At 33.6% G+C, this 6,704-nt stretch overlaps 1 protein-coding gene across 1 annotated transcript in view; it reads right to left on the reverse strand.

The window, feature by feature from the left end:
- Window positions 1–6,174: 6,174 nt before the first annotated feature.
- LOC135197990 (aldehyde dehydrogenase, mitochondrial-like) overlaps window positions 6,175–6,704 on the reverse strand; it is a 66,815-nt gene continuing 66,285 nt past the window's right edge. Inside the window, exon 10 of the mRNA XM_064225314.1 lies at window positions 6,175–6,704. This exon is cut by the window's right edge and continues 180 nt beyond it. The gene's annotated coding sequence lies outside the window, so the exon portion shown is untranslated.

The raw sequence follows: 6,704 nt of genomic DNA on the forward strand, positions 1-6,704 counted from the left end.
TGGTTCAATTTCATATAAACTTTCGAAATATATCACTAAGATCTTGTCCCCGTTACTTGGAACCATCTCCGATTCTCATAAATATAATTCTCTAGATTTAGTTGATAAACAAAATTACTCTTTGCCCCACTGATAAATTCGTTAGTTTTGATGTATGTTCTCTTTTTACTAAAGTCCCTATAGACTCTATTTTAGAATATGTTAGTAATGAACTAACTCAGCATGAATTACCTCTACCTATAAGTCACATTATTTCACTTCACTAGGTTGTGCATTTGTGATTGTAAGTTTATATTCAATGGTGAATTTTATCAACAAATATTTGGCATGGCAATGGGCAACCCTTTATCACCACTCCTCTCAAACTTGTTCATGGAATTCTTTGAAAAACGCTACTTACCTAATATCATTTATATTCCTGTAAAGTGGTATAGATTATGTTGATGATATTTTAGCTGTTCTGCCTGCTGGTATTGATGTAAATGATATACTCTCTAAATTAAATAACCAGGTACCATCGATTAAGTTTACTCTAGAATTGGAAAAAGACAATTTGCCCTCCTTTCTTAGATGTTTTGATACATAGAGAACCATTTCAATGTAAATTCAGTATTTATAGGAAACCAACCAACAACTTAACTGAACTTACGTTCATTTCTATTCAGGCCACCATCTTGACATCAAAATATCAATTCTTTATTCTATGTTTTTACGAGCATTGCGCATTGTCAGTCCCCAATATTTGGATCAAGAAATTGAATACATAAGAAAAATAGGGAAAGATTTATGTTATCCTTCACATATATTAGATATTTGTTATAATAAAGCCCACAAAAAGTTTTATAGTGTAACACGGAGAAAGAAAATTCTAAGAACATTCTCAGTTTGCCTTATTTTTACGGATTTGAAACCATTAAATCATTGTTAAAAGCCTTTAAGGTCAACCTTGCTTTTTCCTATAATAACACACTAAAAGGAATGTTAATAAAAAAAATGGCCCCAGAGAAAGCAACAACATTATATATAAAATTCCATGTATGGACTGCCCCTCATTTTATCTCGGACAGTCGAGCAAGGGCTTAGAAGTAAGATTAAGCCAGCATAAATATTCTGTAAAAACTTGGCAAACATCTAATGCAATATTAATTTATTTAAGTGAAAACAACCACCGAATGAATTGGATTGGTAGTTCAGTAATTGCAAGGTCAAAAGATGTTGTATCACGAAATACAACTTACTTCCTCTTGTAATTTTAATATTAGTCGTGGCCTGTTTCATTTAGACCCTTGTATTTGTAACATGTTTAAGAATGACCTCAAAGATATACTCACAGGCTTAAATACAAATTAGTTGCCTTAGAGATATCTTCATTGTGTATGTATGTTTAATATGTATTGTGAATATGTTTTTGTTTATCAAAGTTCTGAATAGCTGTCGCCCTATATAATCCTTAAATTGTCTTGCCCTTGTGTCTGAGCAGAATGACTTTTTTTTTTTTTTTTTTTTTTTTTTTTTAATTGTACCTATGTTTATGTTTGTTTGGGAAGGTTACTCTTTCTCCAGGTGTGCCGGATTCTACGTACTAATCTCCTTATAATCCCTATCTGTCAGTTATACGACCTTTCTTGTACTGTCAACTCCTCATGTAAGTCAGTTTATCTGCTGAGTAAAGGACATTGAGTCGAAAGATCTTGCAGAAACTCCGTTGTTCATTTTTCCTTCGTGGCTTATACCTTTATATATATTATATATATATATATATATATCTATATATATATATATATACCTATATATAAATATACTATATAATATAGGATATATATATATATATATAATATATTATATATATATATATATTATATACATTATAATATATATATATATATATATATATTAATATATATATATATATATATATATATAGATATAATGTTATAATTGTACTTATCAATATATATACACTGTATTCTTCATCCCATTTAGGTTATATTCTATTATCATTGAGCTGTTTAATCCTTAAACAGCATGCTGACTTTTTGAATACCGACAGTGATGTACATATGTTATGAAGGATATCATCAGCAAAGGGTATGACTTGGCTTGTGGAAGTTTTAATGCACCAAGCAACTACAATGTATTTAGAAGTCTCACCTTTTGTGCCCTAAAAATGTTGGTCTCTCTTATGTGGGCAGTAGGTATATATAATTTCCAGCCTGCTCTATGGATGTCACAACATGGTGTTTGAAGGGTTGAAGTAATACTTTGTAAACACACTTGGAAAATCATCCGGACTGTACAGATCATTTCTTGCATTTCATTAAAATCTATTGATAATGCTGTTAGAATGCAGAATTAAACTAGAAGATAAAGTTCTGGGAACTTTGGAACTGAAAAGTAACAGTAGGTGTCAATGCCATTTAGGCAACACACTCCAATCTTACCTAATGTAAGCCTTTACAGGTTAGAGGGCACTCAGTTCGCAGAGTTTTCTAGACAAAGACTTTGTACAGTGGAAATCTTCATTCTTCAACATAGAACATGGATACCAGAAGCTAAAAATCTTCTCTCTGCAATGCCAGTTTTCTATATTTTCCCATGAAATTGCTATAGTAGACTCACATCAAGCATGCATCTTATGTGTAGGCCAGTCCCTTGATGCTCCTGATTGGCTGTTAATAAGCCAATCTCAGGGCTGGAAACTCTCAGTCTCTCGAGAGAGTTCACATAGGCAGGATGTATGTTCCATCTCTCTTGAGGGATAGGGCTTCCAAAAGTATCCCTCAGGAGATGTGGAACATCCTGCCTATGTGAACTCTCGAGAGAGACTGAGGGTTTCCAGCCCTATGATTGCCTTATCAACAGCCAATCAGGAGCGTTGTAAGAGACTGGCCTAGACATCAGATGCATGCTTGCTGTGAATCTACTATAGAACATATGTGCACATTAATCTGGCCATTTTTCCACTTCCGGTATATTGTCTTTTTATGGCACACATTTCAACTATCTTTTTTTTTACCTTCTCCATAACTCCATTTCTCTTTGCATGAAGTTCTTGTGATTCTTAGCCATATCTACAATTTTTTTTTTTTTTAGTTCTTAGGTATATAACCTAATGACAAATTTGCATCCTCAATCAGTAAGTGCATAATTAGGGCAAGGCTGGGACTCCTTCTGCATATTTTGGGCATATATAGCTCAGGCAAAATTCCTTTCATCATATGAATAAGTTTGCTTATTTCAACAGGTGAACTGATGTTTGATAATTCTGACCTACACATTTTTGTAATTGGACAGGTCCTCTGGTATGTGTATCAGCAGGTTACCTTTCTTTACAACCAGCTTCGTGAATTTAGGTAACTTTCTTCCAACATCTGCATTGAATGAAATATAGAATTTAGACCAAAGGCCTTAGCGCTGGGACCTATGAGGTCATTTAGCACTGAAAAGGAAATTGAGAGTAGAAAGTTTGAAACTGTCACAGGAGGAAAACCTCACAGGAAAGGCTTGAATAGTGTAACAGGATGAAAACCTTGCAGTTGCACTATGAAACTATTGTTAGGAGAGGGTGGATAGCAGGATGGAAAAGAGAGAATATGAATGGAGGTACAGTAAAAGAAATGAAAAGGGCTGCAGGCATGGAATGAAGAGTTGCTGCAAAGAACCTTATGTAATGCCTACAGTGCAATATGTGAGTTGCATTGATGGCACTACCCGACTATGGGGAAAAGCTGCATGAACTTTTGCCATGAAGTAAAGTGATGTTGAGGTCATATATCACTTTGTAGAACTGTTCCATGAGGATGACTTGTATCTCAAAAAAACTTTGGTATAAAACCCTGTACACACTTTCATATCCATCTGAACCCAACATGACTAGTTTTGTGGAGGTCTTCACCTTTCGAAGGATGAAGCCTATGAAATGTGTGAGAGGTCTCTTTCTAATTCAACCCACCTTTCTGATACTTTGCTCAGCTTCTCTACTTCAGACACCTCCTGACGAATATTAATTCATTCTCACTTTCTAGCAAGATTCTCCACCTGAAGACAGTAAATTAGCATTTCCTTTTTAAAAACTCTTCTCTTGAAAACAATGCAGCACTCACATCCCTTGTGATCGAGATTTTCCTGACAATTCTCTCACTTTTCATAACAGGTTTTTATCCACTTTTCTATCATATTTCATATTCAATTTATAAAAATGAGTTGCAATGGTATTCCCTTGACATCATTTTAAACAATGAGATAATCCCATCTGGATCTGCTCCAGCTTAACTACATGGAGTTTTCTTCAAATTTTCAGAGAAGCAACCAGTACTTGTTATTAAACTGTTCAGGAACATTTACACCTCAATTCCATGAGAGATATAGCCATAATCCTTTCAGGCATTTTAAATTTTCGTATCCTAAACATTTTATTCCATATATCATTTGCTGCTTCCATTTTCCAGACTTCGAACTAGCCACAGCCCTACTCTTCATAATGGTATGTCTACACTACAATAAAATATCCTAAAAGCACATTGAAAACTTACACTTTACACAGTGCATGTATTCAACAGTTGAGTTATTTTCAATTTATGGTCAATGACTATAGGAGCAGAATGAACCTTTGGTAAATGATGAATAATTGTATATAGAACTGGGTAGGACTACAAATAAGTTGTTTATTTGCATTCAGCCTGTTTATGATGTGTGTAAAATGTGCTGAAGTATGTTTAAGACATTTCTTACTGTATGAACACACACTAAAATTTTTTTTTGCAACTTTCAGCAGCCTGCACAACCTTTATTTATCATAAATCAAGTAACTTGTTCACAAACATTATCCATTCTACATTTCATTCATTGTCTGCTCTCTTATCTATTCCTTCAACTACCACCCTAGTTTCCAGTACAGTACATACTTTCCTACTATACACTTCTCATTCCATTCATATACTGCATACATAAATAACATCCAAAGAACATCACTCCCTTTCCTAGGCCTCCTTTAAAACCATACCAGTATTTACCATTCATACAAGGTAAAAAAGCCTCACTCATCTACTTAAATTTCTTGATCATAAATAGTCAACACAATTCACAAAACATAAATCAATGGCCAATTATGCAACATACACTGCAAGTGCTTTTTATTGCTTCTTTCAACAAACATTCAAAATCAAGTACATGTATACAGTACTTATCCCAATTCCTTACTTCATCTCGACTCCTCTTCTCCTACCAAGAATTTAGCTATTTTTCTCACTAGTCAATCAAAAGCCTCTCACTCACCCTACCGCAGTGCGACAAGCAGTTGGATACGTTCATAATTTATTGAAAACAGCATCAGGTAATGCTTTACATATATAACAAACAAAATCTTTCATTTTCAGCTTCCAACACAGTCATAAAATAAGGAAAAACACAACTTTTCAGATCCTCAAGTATACAGACAAATCAGAACTTGGAACTCAATCAAAGAAATAGAACAATCCCTGGTTAAAAAAAATTCTGCAACACATGAAACACATCTGAATATTGAACATGTGTAAACTGTAACCCATCTAAGTACTACATGATTCTACAGCAAATAACCATTTAAAACTAACTGAGCGCAGGCTTGCTTCAAGCACAGCAAATGTCATATAAACTGAGTGCTTATATGCAAAAACATAGTTAACAGCATGGCTGTCATACACAAAAATTAACAACTCTGTTATAAAAAAAAGGGTAAGCTTGAAAATGGAAGATGGATACCCATAAACAAGTTCTCTTTGAAAAAACTAAGCATATGAAATAAAAATACTAGCAGTCTCATGTTTTGAGTATACATACTGACATGAATATGCAAAATTCTACATCGTATGCATCATTTGTATTTCCAGTTTACCAAATGCTGACAATTAACCTTATTTACCTTCGCTCTCTGAATTCTCTCTCTCCTGAAAACAGTATCTATGTCTAAAGTCATTTTCTATGAAGTCAGTGTACTGTACAATACCCTGAGAATTACCTTACTACAGTTGTACAGCATTCTGTATCCTAGAGAATAAAAAAATGTTATAACTGGCTACCTTTGATTTTTCAACCCTGAATTATTTGTAGTCAGGATTCTGTTATGTTCCCTTTTTTAAGGAATACTGCAAGACCAAACATTTATTCTGTCTTCTGTCTACATGAATAATAAACATATTTACTTAAATTCTTTATTAAAATAGTATAACAATATATCTGGTTGCCATGAAATACCACACATAACCCTTCAGAGACTTGCCCATTTAACTTTGGCTGCATTTACTTGCATAATACTGCTACGAAAACTACTGAATGAAGAAAACTCTATATCATTCAGTATATAAACAAACATGGCATTCACTGAAAAACAATCCTAACAGACTGACTGAAAGATTTGCTTCTGAAAGAAAAATGTTTCAAAGCTACATTCTGAATGAATGTCACAATCAGTACTTTTACAAACTACGTACATAATTTTCATCCAGTTAAATACTGACAGTGCAACTCACAGCGCATTATTTATCAATTAATACTTTATTGAAAGGGGAAGGTGTACACAACAACTTAACAATATCATGGAAAAGTAATTAGGTACATAAACTCAAAAGCATAATTTCAAGTTTGTACAGCCTCAAAGGATTAGAGTGTAATATTTCAATAAACTGAATACAGTAAAGAGTGGATTATCATGCCCTTACCACCTAGTA

This window comes from Macrobrachium nipponense, chromosome 21 (genome assembly GCF_015104395.2).
Source record: "Macrobrachium nipponense isolate FS-2020 chromosome 21, ASM1510439v2, whole genome shotgun sequence".
NCBI classification, from domain to species: Eukaryota; Metazoa; Arthropoda; class Malacostraca; order Decapoda; family Palaemonidae; genus Macrobrachium; species Macrobrachium nipponense.